An 18666-nucleotide genomic window follows, 5' to 3' on the forward strand; every position below is an offset into this window, starting at 1 on the left:
CGGAGCAGCGCGCCACACTCTCCACATCATCGGCTATTGCTCGGTTGGGATCGGGATCCATTGCTATAAACAAACACAAAGTCAAATTGTCGAAATCACCACACTATCAATTCATCATTTTATGGCATGTATAGCTAGACCCCAAACATATCACGGTAGTCCTAGAATCGACTAAGCGTGGCTCGATACCAATTAAATTGTAACACCCAACACGAGACCATCGCGGTTATGGGACACGAGGGTTAACAAGCCAAATCCACATATTTCACCCACCAATTTGACATTTCAGACGCCGGAAATCACGTCCTTGTCACCTTAAAACTCATATCTCGAGTTTCAAAATCAGAAATGATTCCGTAAATTTTCCCTAAATTTAGACTCATATATCCATCCATGGATTTAATTCTAGAATTTTCGGTCAGGCCAATTGGTACAGTTTATTAGTTAAAGTCACCCATGTTACAGGGATCGACTGCTCTGACCTTCCCGCGTTACAACTTGAATATCTCTCTGTACAGGGCTTTAATACTGGTGCCGTTTGTTTCTAATGAAACTAGACTCAAAATGGAATCTGTACATATAAGGCATGACTCCTAATTCTTTCTGGATAATTTATAATAAATTTTTAAAGTTGCGAAAGGGGACCCAGAAACCGTTCTGGCCCTATCTCACAATAGCTTTAATATCTCTTAACATGTAACTCCTATGACCGTTTCGATTATTCCACATGAAAGTAGACTCATTAAGGTTAATTTACATAATTTATTCATTATTTAATACCATTCCTACAAATTTTGGTGATTTTTCAAAACCATACCACTGCTGCTGCCAGCATCTATTTTCAAAGTAACCATTACCTATTTCATGATTTCCACGATTCAAATGGCCCTTTTTGCACCATAGCACAAAGTGTGATTATGATTAACCATTCCAATGGCTAATCCTTTCAGACAATTTCATACCCCATAATGATTATCATACAAACTATTATAGAATCATACTAAAAACGTATATAAGCCATTTTCGCATGGCTATCCAAGCTTACACAAAACCGAAAGGTACATGACCTTCAACATTAAGGTAGTCCTATACATGCCATTTCAAAGTTCAACCAAAATTATACCAAAATGGAGGCTTTGATAGTGTAGATGACTTCGACTTTAATGATCCCGAATCCGATCGCTAACGAGCAAAATCTATAAAGCAGAGAGCCAAAGCAGCGGGGTAAGCATTTTTATGCTTAGTAAGTCTCAAGCAATAAAATCAGCTTTAACTAAGGCATTACATTCACATAGCCAAATGAATCATTTCATTAATACACATTCACATAATCATACTTGCTTCACACTTCATCATTGTATACTTTCACAAGATATCAACCAATTCAATAGCTGAAAATTCGTTAGTCGATTGAGCGAATGTTACTCAAACATATCGACTTTTCCAATGCACATATAAACATACCTTTTCCTTTGGGCTTTTCGAGCGTACTAATTAAATTTATTACAGCAACCAACGCTCACCTTCAGCCCAAGCTTCTTGAATACAACCGGATATAACCACATGCATGAATGCCCTCGGGTCTTAGCCGGATAGAACGACTTGCACGAATGCCTTGGTCTTAGCCGGATGTAGTCACTAGCACAATTGCCTTGGTCTTAACCGGATATAATTTCCAACATAAATGTCTTGGGACTTAGCCGGATATCATTCAATTGCTCATGCACACATATACATCAATAATCATTTCACATTCATATTTCATTTTCGTCACTAAGGCTCAAACACAAACATATCACTAGCATAATCGCCTTGGGACTTAGCCCGTATCATTCAAATACTCATACACACATAAATCAATAATCATTACACATCCATATTTCATTTCACATAATTCAAGTAGGGTCATTTCTTGAGGACTTACCTCGGATCTTTGTCGAGCGGCTTCAACGGCTATTCGATCACTTTTTCCTTCCCTTTATCGGATTTAGCTCCCCTTTGCTCTTGAGCTTAACGAATGCAAGTAGAAGTATTCAATATTTTTCTCAATAATGTTTACTTGTTAATCACATTCAGCATCTCATATCAACTCATTTTATTATAAACTATCAATCGACTTTTTAAACCAAAACGCCATTATAAGGCCGATTGTTCTTGGTCATACATACACGAAATCAAAAATAAATTCCAAGGTTTTCACATTATAAGGTACTAAGCGAATACACTTGCTAGGTTCACATACATTCTTCATCAATTTCTTCTTTAAACAAACACATTTAAGCATTCCTTTCAGATTATCAACTCCAACCACATTCATTACTCAAGTATAGTAATTTCACATTCGGCAATAGTATTACATACAATAGCCGATTCTTCTTACTTTGTATTTGTGCATCTATTTGATCATTAGTTTAGTTCAAACACCCATACACCAAGATTCATCAAGTTTAGCATGAAACATAAACCTTAATCCTCAATGACCACTATGGCCGAAAATCCTAGTCAACCCAAAATCACAATTTCTAGCATGGGTTACCTAGAGAACTTGGTAACTAGCTCAATTTCATCTAACGTTTCAGGAATTCACATGAATTTCTCACTTTATTTATAGCTTAGAAGCTGAATGGTTGCTCCCTTAGAATCGGCCAAGAAGAAACAAGAAACAAAAACTTGTTTCTTTCACCCATCCACCATTTCTCCTTAAAACACAAGACAACAATCATTTTCCTCCATTTCTTTCATGGCCGATTACCCACTATCACCACACAATCAAGATCTTGACAAGGCTAAGTAGAAAACTTAGTAACTAGCTTGATGTATGCTAATATTTCAAGAACTAACATGAAATCACTTACCTTGTTCCAAGCTTAAGGGTGACCGATTGGCTATCTCCCCTTCTTCCTTTGAGGTTCGGCCAAGCTAAGGAGGATGAACACTTTTCTTCCTTTCTTTTTTTTCTTTCTTTGTTTTGTTTCTCTCATGTACGGCAAAGGGGGAAGCATCCACACTCATTTTTTTTCATTCCTTTACCCATGCTCTTATTTTATTATTTCTAACATCCACCACTAGCAAAACATGTTTAAGACATGTTTTCTTTTGCCCATCTTCATTACCATGGCCGCCACTTCCTTTTCTTTGGGTAAATTGACATGCAAAACCATTCTTTTGCATGCATATACTATTAGACCATTGAAAGATTAGCCTATCACCTTTCAACAATGTTTCATATAAGTCCATTTTAATAAATTCACATAGAAATGATCAAATTAATGCATGCAACTTTCACACATGCATTTACTAACATCATAAACATAGAATATAACTTTTAATTACTTATAAGACTCGGTTTAGTGGTCCCGACACCACTTTTCGACTAAGGTCAAATTAGGGATGTCACAGAGGTAAATCTCGGATCTCTATCCGATACGATGGAAATAGGCACCCCGTGTAATCTCACAATCTGAGAAACGTACAATTCGGCTAGTTTGTCCATTGAAAAATCCGTGCGTCGGGGATAAAGTAAGCCAACTTAGTCAATCTATCTACCATGACCCAAATCGCATCCTTCTTACTTAGCGACAATGGCGGTCCGGATACAAAGTCTATTGTGACTCGATCCCATTTCCACTCGGGTATCGTGGTCGGTGAAGTAATCTGAAGGCACTTGATGTTCCGCTTTCACTTGTTGACATATTAAACATCTCAAAACAAAGTCGGAGATGTCTCGTTTCATACCATGTCACCAAACCGACGTTTCAAATCGTTGTACATCTTCGTACTCCCGGGTGGATTGCCATTCGGCTACAATGGGCTTCGTTCGAATTATCGAAATAAGTTCCAAATTCTTTGGAACACACGACGACTTTTGAACCTCAAACAATCGTCATCATCGATTTGAAATTCGAGTCCTTGTTCGAACACACTCATTTCCCGTTTTGCAACCAACTAATCGTCGACTTTACGAGCTTCACGAATTTGGCGTATCAATAATGGTTTGGCTTTCAATTCAGCTACTAACACATTGTCGGGTAGAAACGCAGACAAGTGTACATTCATCACTCGTAAAGTGAATAATGATTTACGACTTAAGGCATCCGCAACCACATTCGCCTTTCCCGGGTGATAGTCAATGACCAGCTCATAATCTTTAACACTCGAGCCAACGTCTTTGTCGCAGATTTAAGTCTCTTTGAGTCATCAAATATTTGAGACTTTTGTGATCCGGATACATGGCACTTCTCACCAAATAAGTAATGTCGCCATATCTTTAAGGCGAATCGATGGCGACCAATTCGAGATCATGGGTCGGATAATTTTTCTCTTGTGGCTTTAATTGCCTCGACGCATAGGCCACAACTCGACCTTCTTGCATCAATACACAACCTAACCTGAGTAGGGATGCGTCACTATAAATAACAAACTCTTTGCCCGATTCGGGTTGCACTAGAATTGGGGCTTCATCAAATAAGTTTTCATTGATCGAAACTTTTTTTTTTGACATTTCTCCGTCCATTCGAACTTAACATCCTTTTGGAGTAACCGTCATTGGCGTGGCTATCGTCGAGGAACCTCTTACAAATCATCGGTAATAACCGCAAGCCCCAAAAGCTCGAACCTCGGTAATATTTCTGAGGCTTCCAGTTAAGTATGGCTGAAATTTTGTTCGGTCGACTCGAATACCCGATGCAGATATCACATGCCCCAAGCTAACCTCTCTTAACCGAAACTCACACTTGTTGAACTTAGCATATAATTGCTTATTCCGTAAAATTTGCAAGACTAACCTCGGTGTTCAGCATGTTCGGTCTCATTTCTTGAATAGACCAAGATGTCATCAATGAACACGACTACGAACCGATCCAAATATGGTCTGAAGATCCGATTCATTAAATCCATAAATACCGCAGGGGCATTAGTAAGCCCAAACGGCATCACTAGGAACTCGTAGTGACCATATCTCGTTCTGAAGGAAATCTTGGGTACGTCTGAATCTCAAATTCGCAACTGATAATAGCCCGATCTCAAATCTATTTTCGAGAACACTGAAGCTCCCTTCAGTTGATCGAACAAATCGTCGATACGCGGTAACAGATATTTGTTCTTTATCCACCAATTCTTGCAACTGAGCTTTCAACTCCTTTAATTCCGTTGGTGCCATACGATACGGAGCTATCGAAATCGGGGTGGTACCAGGTACCAATTCGATGCCAAACTCTATTTCCCGAATAGGTGGTAATCCCGACAATTCTTCAGGGAAAACATCCGGGTATTCACAAACCACTAGCATTGCCCATATTTCTAGGTGGCCTACCTCGAGTTGTGGTAGCACCGGGTTCCCACTTTGATTTACGTTTTGTTCGGATAAACTCGAGCAATCCTTAATGAAATGATCGATGATCCGCACTTGTAACAGAGCGGTCACGAGTCTACAACTCCCGAATGCCATTTGCCACAATATTGGCACTCCGTTCATCTCGACGATCATTGCCAACACCGGCGATCAAGTGACTCGCATGCCCATAGGGGTCGATCGCGGTCTCGTCTAGAAAAGCTGAAGTGTCTCTAGACCGCCTAAGCCATCTCTAAATTTCTTTGATGATGTGGGAAGGGCTTCCCGAAGACCTCTTCTGAAACTCCTTGCTCCCACTTCACTTTTCTTTTCTCCATCTTGAGCTCCTCGGCTTTGCACGCCGCTCGACAAGAGCCACAAACTCTCGATTTCCAAAATGCCAACATACAGACTTTATATCATCATTCAGTCCATCTTGAGCGTTTACACATCACGCTTCAAGAAATGCATTCAGCAGCGTCTGGCTAAGCCTCACAAATTTTCGTTCAGTAGTCGGTAACCCACATGGAACCTTGCTTAAGTTCAAGAAATTCCTTCCGCTTTTGATCCATAAATCTTTGGTGATATACTTCTTTGAACTCGGTTAGAAAGAACTCCCAAGTTACGTGCTCCCTAGGCACAACAGAAGTCGAGTACTCCACCAATAGTAGGCGGAATCGCGTAGCAAGGAGATAGTACACTTTAAGCATTCATCGGTGTACATGATAGCTCATCGAGCACCGGATAGTGTTGTCCAACCAAAATTCAGCTTGCTCGGCATCGTCGCTATCCGTAGCTTTAAATTCAGAGCCCCATGTTTTCAATTCGTCATTGGGGCTTACTTGACCTTATTTGGTCGATTCTCGGAGGTATTGTAGGTGCGGGGTTGCATTAGTCGGGAATGGAGGTTGTGGAACAGTAGTGTTAGTTCGAATGTATTGGTTGAACCAATCATTCATCACGCTATAGAAGGCTTGCTTAGCCTCATCATTCGGATTGCTAGCAATAGGTTGAGAGTCCGCCGCATTGTCCCTTGCGCGGAGCAGCGCCACACTCTCCACATCATCAGCTATTGCTCGGTTGGGATCGGGATCCATGGCTATAAACAAACACAAATTTCAAAATGTCGAAATCACCACACTATCAATTATCACATAATGGCATGTATAGCTAGACCCCAAACATATCACGGTAGTCCTAGGATCGACTAAACCGTAGCTCGATACCAATAAATTGTAACACCCGAACCCGAGACCGTTGCGATGTCGGACACGAGGTTAACAAGCCAAAACCACTTATAGCACCGACCAACTTGACATTCCCAGGCAAGCTGGAAAACTGCGTCACTATTGCCTTAAAAAGCATATCTCGAGTTACAGAACTCGGAAACTGATTCTGTAAATTTTTCCTGAATTTAGACTCATATATCCATCCCTGGATTTTTTTCTAGAATTTTTGGTCAGGCCAATTGGTACAGTTTATTAGTTAAAGTCACCCATGTTACAGGGGTCGACTACACTGACCTTCGCACGTTACAACTTGAATATCTCTCTGTACAGGGTTTCAATACTGATGCCGTTTGTTTCTAATGAAACTATACTGAGAAAGGAATCTGTACATATAAGGCATGACTTCTAATTCATTCTGAATAATTTATGGTAAATTTTGAAAGTCGCGACAGGGGACCCAGAAACCGTTCTGGCCCTGTCTCACGAGAACTTTAATATCTCTCAGTATACTGTTCATATGATCGTTTCGTTACTTTCATATGAAAATAGACTCGTCAAGGTTCGATCACATAATTTATTCACTATTTAACACCATTCCTACAAATTTTGTTGATTTTTCACATCCACGTCACTGCAGCTGGCAGCCTCTGTTTTAAGGTAGGCTTTACCTATATTGTAGTTCCCATGGACCAACTATAGTCTAGTCATACTTAGGTCCACATATGATCATATTTAGCCATTCCAATGGCTGATCATGTGACCAACACGCTCATTCCAAACCATAATCACATCATGAAACCAAATATAATTACAAACCACATATGGTCAAATTCCATACTCCACTTTTACGAACCATTTTCGCATGGCAGCACATATACATCACAAAGTACTTAAAAACAACCGAGGGTGGTCCTATACATGCCATATCCAAAACTCAACTAAAGGAGTACCAAAAAGGGCTTTGATAGTGTGGTTGACTTCAACTTCTATGATCCCGAATCCGATCGCTAACGAGCAAAATCTATAAACAGAGAAACAAAGAAACGGAGTAAGCAATTTATGCTTAGTAAGTTTGAGCCATAATATACACACAACCAAAGCATAGCATTCAAGTAGCTAAACAATAATTCATATGCACAATTTCTCAAAGACATGCTGACTTCACAATCCCAACTCTTATATTCATACACAAATAACGGCCTAGTTAATGCCGATAGCTCATTTATCATTAGAGCGAATATTCATACGCACTTACTCATAGTGTGCGAAGCACACAAAACATACCTTGTTGTTGGGAATTTCACAAGTGCATTAACTGAAAATTTCCAGCGAGTTCAAAGTTCTCGAATCACATACCTTGGAGTTTATCCAGATATAGCTACTTGTTCAAACGCCTTGGGACATAGCCGGTTATGGTAACCCGCACAAAGGCCTTCGGACTTAACCGGATATCACAATTTGCACAATTGCCTTCGGGCTTAGCCCGGATATCATAACTCGCACAATTGCCTTCGGGCTTAGCCCGGATATCACTCGAACATTCATACACATCTTTGCTTCAATTTCATAACACAACTTTTATGCACAATTCACTTAGCAAAATATCATTTCGCTCAATGGCCACATACAAAGGCACAATTTGATTGCTTATTACTTCATTCAATCGAATCAAAATCTAAGTTTCGATACTCGAAAACTTACCTCGGACGTGGTCGAACGATTTCGACGGCTATTCGACGACTTTTTCCTTCCCCTTATCGGATTTAGCTCCCCTTTGCTCTTGAGCTTAATTTAACAAATAAATTGGTTTTATCATTTGAGCATCGAAGAGAATTCAAGATACCTAGCCAATATATATGGTCATTAGGCGTCAAAGTCGCATATGTACGAAATCACGAATCGAACTCAACACATTAGTTAATATTCCTCTTAGCAATTTTCTAAGCCAAGAATAGGCATCAATATGCTTGCCTCTAACCGAATGCATGCACACCAATTTCCCCTCATGTGGCGAATATGCATGTCCATGTTGAGGCCAATTATGCATAATACCACACAAAAACAGCATGCATTTTACTAACTAACGATTACATATTGTAGCTTAATACACATCTCTCATGTACTTCATAACGAAACATCATCACAAGCAAATATATACCTTGAAATAGTATATATGTCATGCCAATACATTATGTGCAAACATGTATACACATATAGGTGCAAGGTCGAATCTCAAGGGTTCATACCCATCCAAACACAAATTTTTACCAATCAAGTAACAAGCATAAATCATGCTCATGAATGCACCATGGCCGAATACATCACAACCATACTCTTTCAACTTCGGTCATGGTTTGTAACACCCCAAACTCGTGACCGACGCCGGTGTCGGACACGAGGGGTTAACGGCCAAATCCTCTCAAGATACCAACCAATTTGACATTACCAGTCAGGCTGGAAAACTGCATCACCGTCGTATTAAAAATCATATCTCGAGTTTCAAAACTCGGAAACTGGTTTCGTAAATTTTCCCTAAATTTAGACTCATATACCCATCCATGGATTTATTTTTAGAATTTTTGGTTGGGCCAATTGGTACAGTTTATTAGTTAAAGTCACCCATGTTACAGGGATCTACTGCTCTGACCTTCGCGCGTTACAACTTGAATATCTCTCCGTACAGGGCTTTAATACTGGTGCCGTTTGTTTCTAATGAAACTAGACTCAAAATGGAATCTATAAATATAAGGCATGACTCCTAATTCTTTCTGGATAATTTATGGTAAATTTTCAAAGTCCCGACAGGGGACCCAGAAACCGTTCTGGCCCTGTCTCACGAGAACTTTAATATTTCTCAGTATACAGCTCATATGGTCGTTCCGTTTCGTCCATATAAAAATAGATTCATCAAGGTTCAGTTCCATAATTTACTCACTATTTAATTCTACTTATACTATTTTTAGTGATTTTTCAATCTCATCCCACTGCTGCTGTCCGCAACAGTTACTGCAGTAGACTATGCCAATTTCATGAATTTTCCCTTGGCCTTAATCATCCATCATACATGACACAAATTATGGCCACCTTATCAAAATTTGAGTTTCTAAGACTCGTGGCTATAGGTTCTAGCATCCCACTCGACGACCACATAGGCCATTTTCACATGGCTTAAAGTTTACAACCCACAATTCGACAAAATATAATAACCTATACATGCCAAATGTTCTTCAACAACAAAAACAATACCACAAGGTTTCAGCCGGTGTGATGACTTCAACGACGGTTCCGAGCACGCAACAATACGAGTCCAAGAGACCTAAAATGGGTGACAAGAAAACACCGAGTGAGTTTACAACTCAGTAAGTCATAAGCATTCCACAACCATCCATTAACAAAATTATTACAACATGAAATAATGAACGAGGCTAAGTACTCCATCCATATCGAACTATATCATAGTTCCTTGGACCTTTCGGTTCAATCTCATACCAAGTCATACATCCACATTTCATATTCTATACAATAAGATATTTGGGGCATTTTACACACCAACTCATTTTCACCACAATCATACAATTGCAATCATCACATAGATTTAAAGCTTACCAAGCTCAACCCCGAGCATGAACATATTACCTATTCGTCATGAGCTCAAGGTACTTACCCGATCCGCTGTCCACACTCAACTCGATGGAGACACACCCTCCATATAATTGTTCGATCGGAGATATTTATATATATATATAGAGTACGCACACACAAGGCTTAATACTCGATTTCGCACACTTAGTGCCATGCGATTTAAGCCCGCACACATAGTGCCATGCCCTTCGAGCTCGCACACTTAGTGCCATATATTTCCAGCATGCACACTTAGTGCCATATTTTTCCAGCACGCACACTTAGTGCCAATCTCACACCGTACACACGTATTGCTCAGACACTTAGTGCCGAAAGCAAACTTTCTACACATTTCACTATTTCTTTTACATTCAACAATTGTCATCACTCCATACACATACAATTTCATTTATATATATATAGCATCCCATTAAACACAATTGCATAGATTTTACAATCATTTAAGCAATATCAAACATATGTGCTTAATGACTTACCTCGGACGTTGTCGCATCGCCTTCAACGGCTATTCAATTACTTTTTCTTTTCCTTGTCCAACTTCGATCCTTTGAGCTCTTGAGCTAAATCAAACAAATTTACTTCCCAATCAAACACACACATACGGCAACCATATATTGTTTTTAACACATTCGGTCACTTGGCGACCCATTTAACTTTTAAGCATTCATTTCAAATTTTAGTTAAACAATGCCGAATGCTATTAGCTACTAATGCCACACACACATATGCATAAAATTTAATCATACATGACCCATAGCTCATTTGGTCATTCATCTCTCAAACTTACGAAGCTTCATACCACACTTCCTTGGCGAATACATATATAAGCACAATTTAGCATTTTCATTTACTTAATATTTCATACCTATCATGCTAGCGAATATTGTTTAATCAAGTTCAACATCCTCATATACTGCATTAGCATCCAAACAACCTATATGAACATTTAACTAATTCAAGCTTCACCCATCCACACTTATTCATTTAACATAAAGAAAATATATCAACCTCTTCACTATCAACCATGGCCGAATGCTTCATGGGTTTAAGGTAGATTCAAGAAAGAACCTCATAATTATTAAGATGTAAGCAACTACCCTTGTTCATCTAGATTTAGTATGAACAACAACTATCACCATTATTAATCACCATAGCCGAAAACCTCACCCTCATGGCCGAATGTACCAAACATTTCCTAACTAAACTTTCACAAATTTTTAACCTCATATCGACCTCAACTTGTTCAATACAACATGAAACAATCCCTTCTCCTAACCTCTTGATACACGGCTTGATGTTCAAATCCCCATGAAAGTTTGATTTTCATGACATTACCAAAATGCATTATGACAATTAGCTCAACAAACTCAAGAAGTTAAAGCCAACATCTCAAAGCTTACCTCCAACTAGAAGAAGGGTTGCCGAATTTGCTTAATGAAAAGCTCTCCCATTTCTTTCCTTTGGTTCACGGCAAGAAGAACAAAGCATAACCAAATTCCCTTTTTTTTTTCTTTCTTTGGTTAGTCACGCAATGGGGCATCCACACACCTTTTTTTGTCAACATTTTCTTTAATGCTAGCACATTATTTTATTGTTTCATACATCACTCACTAACCAAACATGTTGGGAGCATGTTTCCTTTGCCCATCAACACCCACCTTGGCGGCCACTATAGTCAAATTTGGGAAATTTGACATGCAAGGACAACATTTCCTAGTATGCATCAATAGGCCACTTCAACATTTGCCTATCTCATTTCTAAGTTTTCTCACACAAATCCTTTCTAGTGAAATTCACCTTTATAACACTAAATCAAATCATCAAAATGTCACACACAATTTAACACATATCATAGGCATCACAATAAATTTTAAATTATTTTTATGCCTCGGTTTTGTGGTCCTGAAACCATATCCCGTCTAGGGTCAATTTTGGCTGTCACAACTCTCCCCACTTAAGAAATTTTCGTCCCCAAAATCTTACCGAGTAAATAGGCTCGGTATCGCTCTTTCATAGAGTCCTCAAGTTCCCAAGTGGCTTCTTCAATTCCGTGTTTATGCCACAACACCTTCACTAACGGGATTTTCTTATTGCGCAACTCTTTTACTTCACGCATCATAATGCGAACCGGTTCCTCTTCATAGCTCAAATTAGGTGAATCTCAATCTCGGGCAGGCGATTACGTGCGATGGATCAGACCTATATCGTCAAGCATCGAAACATGGAAAACGTTGTGAATCTTTTCGAGCTCGGGGTAAAATTAATCGATGCGCCTTCGCCCAACTCGTTCAGATACTTCATACGGACCGATGAACCTCGGACTCAATTTGCCCTTACGGCCAAATCTAAGCACTTTCTTCCGGGTGAGACTTTGAGAAATACCTTGTCTCCAACACGATATTCAATATCTTTTCTTTTCAAATCCGCATACGACTTTTGGCGATCCAAGTAGCTTTCAAACTTTCACGAATTACTCGAACTTTTGCTCGGCATCCTTAACCAAATCAACCTCAAGATTTTTCCTTCACTAAGTTCAGTCGAATAATGGGGTACGGCATTTACGACCGTAAAAAGCCTCGTAAGGCGCCATCTTGATACTTGATTGAAAGCTATTGTTGTGCGAATTCAACCAAAGGTAAATACCGCTCCCATGCACCACTAAACTCAATGATGCAACATCTCAACATATCCTCGAGTATTTGAATTATCCGTTCGGATTGACTATCGGTTTGGGGTGAAAATTGCTAAAATGCGCTTTGGTACCCAAAGCCTCTTGCAATTTCTTCCAAAATCGCGAGGTAAATCTCGGATCTCTATCGACACGATGGAAATAGGCACCCCGTGTAATCTCACAATCTGAGAAACGTACAATTCGGCTAGTTTGTCCATTGAAAAATCCTTACGTACGGGGATAAAGTGAGCCGACTTAGTCAGTCTATCGACAACGACCCAAATCGCATCCTTCTTACTCACTGACAATGGCAGTCCGGATACAAAGTCCATTGTGACTCGATCCCGTTTTGCAACCAACTCATCGTCGACTTTCTGAGCTTCACGAATTTGACGTATCAATAATGGTTTGGCTTTCAATTCAGCTACTAACACATTGTCGGGTAGGATAGACAAGTGTACATTCATCGCTCGCAAAGCAAATAGTAATTTCCGGCTTAAGGCATCGCAACCACATTAGCCCTTCCCGGTGATAATCAATGACGAGCTCATAATCTTTTAACAACTCGAGCCATCGCCTTTGTCGCAGATTTAAGTCTTTTGGGTCATCAAATATTTGAGACTTTTGTGATCCGAATACACATGGCACTTCTCACCAAATAAGTAATGTCGCCATATCTTTAAGGCGAATACGATGGCGACCAATTCGAGATCGTGGGTCGGATAATTTTTCTCATGTGGCTTTAATTGCCTCGACGCGCAGGCCACAACTCGCCCTTCTTGCATCAATACGCAACCCAACCCAAGTAGGGATGCGTCACTATAAATGACAAACTCTTTGCCCGATTCGGGTTGCACTAGAATTGGGGCTTCATCAAATAAGCTTTCAGTTGATCGAAATTTTTCGACATTTCTCCGTCCATTCGAACTTAACATCCTTTTGGAGTAGCCGTCATTGGCGTGGCTATCTTCGAGAAACCTTTACAAATCGTCGGTAATAACCGCAAGCCCCAAAAGCTCCTAACTTCGGTAACATTCCTTGGTGGTTTCCAATCGACTATGGCGAAATTTTGTTCGGGTCCACCACGACACCGTCACGGACACCACGTGCCCCAAAAGCTAACCTCTTTCAACCAAAATTCACATTTATTGAACTTTGCGTATAATCGCTTATCTCGTAAGATTTGCAACACTAGCCTCGGTGTTCAAGATGTTCGGTTTCATCTCTCGAATAGACCAAAATGTCATCGATAAATACAACTACGAACCGATCCAAGTATGGCCTGAAAATTCTATTCATTAAATCCATAAACACCGAAGGGCATTAGTGAGCCCAAATGGCATCACCAAGAATTCAGTAGTGACCGTACCTCATTCTAAAAGCGGTTTTGGGTATGTCCGATTCTCGGACCCTCAACCGATAGTACCCGACCTCAAATCTATCTTTGAAAACACCGAGGCTCCCTTTAATTGATCAAACAAATCGTCAATTCGTGGCAATGGATATTTATTCTTTATCGTCACTTTATTGAGTTGACGATAGTCGATGCACAACCTCATGGTTCCGTCCTTCTTCTTCACAAACAATACAAAGCGCCCCATGGAGAAAAACTTCGGTCGAGCGAAACCTCTATCCGTCAATTCTTGCAATTGAACCTTCAATTCCTTTAATTCCGTTAATGCCATACGATCACGGGCTATTGAAATCGGCGTAGTACCGGTACAACTTTGATGCGAATTCCACTTCTCGAACCGGTGGCAATCCGGTAACTCCTCGGGAAAACATCTGAATACTCACAAACCATCGTGCCGATTCGAGTTTCCTTTCCGTCTCTTTACTTCCAAACACATACGCAAGGTATGTTTCACACCCTTTTCACATACCTCCGGCGGTCATAGAAGATATTATCATTGGCGCCCTTTTAAATCGAGAGACTCGACTCGGACTACCTCATTATTTGCACTCCTCAAATCAATGGTTTTCCTTTTGCGATCCACCACTGCATCATGTACGGTCAGCCAATCCATACCAAGAATAACATCGAATTCATTAAATGGTAGAAGCATCAGATCGGCCGGAAAATAGGATTCTCGAATTGTTAGGGGGCATCTCTTGCACACTTTATCAACGAGCACGTATTGACCCAAAGGGTTTGACACTCGAATTACGAACTCAGTAGACTCAACAGGTAGAGTCTTACTAGATGCTAAGGTTTCACATACATATGAGTGAGTAGAGCCGGGGTCAATCAATGCAATCACAATAGTATCAAAGAGAGTAAAAGTACCAGTGATAACGTCAGGGGAGGATGCCTCCTCTCGTGCGCGGATGGCATATGCTCTAGCAGGAGTACGGGTCTCGGATCGGACAGCCGTATTAGAGGCTCCTCTCGATTACCACCTCTACCTCCGAGAGATTCTTGGGGCCTACCTCCGGCCGTCGTTCCACTAGGTCTTGCACCTTGCGTCTTATTCCTCTCATCTAGCTCGTGCAATCTCTAATGAAGTGGTCCTTGAACCGCATCCATAACAGCCCTATTAATGCACTTACCCCAACATTCACCTAGGTGTCGTCTTCCACATTGGGGCATTCAGGTCTCTCTTGACGATTATTGCCCACACTAGCTACTGAAGTAGCTCGAGTCCGTCGTGGTCGGGCTCTAATGGAAATTCCCGATCGTCCTCGACTTCTTGGTGTCCTCCCGAACCTCTTTACAGCCGAGAAGCGGAGCTTTACTCGTCGATCTTTTACGGTAATCTCTTGCTTCAAATTCAGCCTTCTTCTTCTCCTTCCCAAGTTCTTCCGCCTTGCAGCTCGTTCGACTAGTGTCACGAATTCCTTTATCTCCAAAATTCCCACTAGTAACTTTAACTCTTCATTCAATCCTTCTTCAAATCTTTTGCACATCGCAACCTCATCAGCCACACACTCCGAGCATACCGACTAAGTCTTACGAACTCATGTTCAGATTCGAGATCTGATCATCCGGCCTTGCTTGAGTTCCAAGAATTCCTTACGCTTCGATTGATGAACCGTTGACTAATGTATTTCTTTCGAAATTGGATTGGAAGAAATCCCAAGTAACTCGTTCATTTGGGACTATGGAAATTAAAGTCCTCCACCAATAGTAAGTGAGTCTCTAACAAGGATATAGCACACTTAAGACATTCGTCGGTGTGCATGACAGTTCATCTAACACTCTAATGGTGTTATCGAGCGAACTCGGCCTTTTCGGCATCATCAAGAACTATGGCCTTGAACTCCTCATTTACGCTTCCTAATCAAGTCCACGGTGGTTTACTCGACCTCACAGGATCGATGAATCGGAGGCATTACGGGCTCTTGGGGTGGAGTATTTAAATTCGAGAATGGTTGGACAGCCGGGTTGGTTCGGGCATATTACGCGACCCACTCATTCATCATGGTGAAGAAGGCTTGTTTCGCCTTCATTTTGATTATTCGCGGATGACCGAGGCTCAACAGCGGTGTCCCTTGCGCGGAGCAGCCGCTACACTTTCAACGTCATCCGCCAAGGGTCTCTCTACCCCGGGTTCCATTTACTAATCAAAACAAAAATTTCAACCGTCAGAAGTCATCACATTTTTAAGCACTAACAGTTTGGCATGTATAGCTAGACTCACACGCGCTATGGTAGTCCTAGAATCGACTAAACCATGGCTCTGATACCAATTTAATTGTAACACCCCAAACTCATGACCGACGCCGGTGTCGGACACGAGGGGTTAACGGCCAAATCCTCTCAAGATACCAACCAATTTGACATTATCAGTCAGGCTGGAAAACTGCGTCACCGTCGCATTAAAAATCATATCTCGAGTTTCAAAACTCGGAAACTGGTTTCGTAAATTTTCCCTAAATTTAAACTCATATACCCATCCATGGATTTATTTTTAGAATTTTTGGTTGGGCCAATTGGTACAGTTTATTAGTTAAAGTCACCCATGTTACAGGGATCTACTGCTCTGACCTTCGCGCGTTACAACTTGAATATCTCTCTGTACAGGGCTTTAATACTGGTCCTGTTTGTTTCTAATGAAACTAGCTCAAAATGGAATCTGTACATATAAGGCATGACTCCTAATTCTTTCTGGATAATTTATGGTAAATTTTCAAAGTCCCGACAGGGGACCCAGAAACCGTTCTGGCCCTGTCTCACGAGAACTTTAATATTTCTCAGTATACAGCTCATATGGTCGTTCCGTTTCGTCCATATAAAAATAGATTCATCAAGGTTCAGTTCCATAATTTACTCACTATTTAATTCTACTTATACTATTTTTAGTGATTTTTCAATCTCATCCCACTGCTGCTGTCCGCAACAGTTACTGTAGTAGACTATGCCAATTTCATGAATTTTCCCTTGGCCTTAATGATCCATCATACATGACACAAATTATGGCCACCTTATCAAAATTTGAGTTTCTAAGACTCGTGGCTATAGGTTCTAGCATCCCACTCGACGACCACATAGGCCATTTTCACATGGCTTAAAGTTTACAACCCACAATTCGACAAAATATAATAACCTATACATGCCAAATGTTCTTCAACAACAAAAACAATACCACAAGGTTTCAGCCGGTGTGATGACTTCAACGACGGTTCGAGCACGCAACAATACGAGTCCAAGAGACCTAAAATGGGTGACAAGAAAACACCGAGTGAGTTTACAACTCAGTAAGTCATAAGCATTCCACAACCATCCATTAACAAAATTATTACAACATGAAATAATGAACGAGGCTAAGTACTCCATCCATATCGAACTATATCATAGTTCCTTGGACCTTCGGTTCAATCTCATACCAAGTCATACATCCACATTTCATATTCTATACAATAAGATATTTGGGGCATTTTACACACCAACTCATTTTCACCACAATCATACAATTGCAATCATCACATAGATTTAAAGCTTACCAAGCTCAACCCCGAGCATGAACATATTACCTATTCGTCATGAGCTCAAGGTACTTACCCGATCCGCTGTCCACACTCAACTCGATGGAGACACACCTCCATATAATTGTTCGATCGGAGATATTTATATATATATATAGAGTACGCACACACGTGCTTAATACTCGATTTCGCACACTTAGTGCCATGCGATTTAAGCCCGCACACATAGTGCCATGCCCTTCGAGCTCGCACACTTAGTGCCATATATTTCCAGCATGCACACTTAGTGCCATATTTTTCCAGCACGCACACTTAGTGCCAATCTCGTCACCGTACACACGTATTGCCCGACACTTAGTGCCGAAAGCAAACTTTCTACACATTTCACTATTTCTTTTACATTCAACAATTGTCATCACTCCATACACATACAATTTCATTTATATATATATAGCATCCCATTAAACACAATTGCATAGATTTTACAATCATTTAAGCAATATCAAACATATGTGCTTAATGACTTACCTCGGACGTTGTCGCATCGTCTTCAACGGCTATTCAATTACTTTTCTTTTCCTTGTCCAACTTCGATCCTTTGAGCTCTTGAGCTAAATCAAACAAATTTACTTCCCAATCAAACACACACATACGGCAACCATATATTGTTTTTAACACATTCGGTCACTTAGGCGACCCATTTAACTTTTAAGCATTCATTTCAAATTTTAGTTAAACAATGCCGAATGCTATTAGCTACTAATGCCACACACACATATGCATAAAATTTAATCATACATGACCCATAGCTCATTTGGTCATTCATCTCTCAAACTTACCAAGCTTCATACCACACTTCCTTGGCGAAT

This window comes from Gossypium arboreum, chromosome 2 (genome assembly GCF_025698485.1).
Source record: "Gossypium arboreum isolate Shixiya-1 chromosome 2, ASM2569848v2, whole genome shotgun sequence".
NCBI classification, from domain to species: domain Eukaryota; kingdom Viridiplantae; phylum Streptophyta; class Magnoliopsida; order Malvales; family Malvaceae; genus Gossypium; species Gossypium arboreum.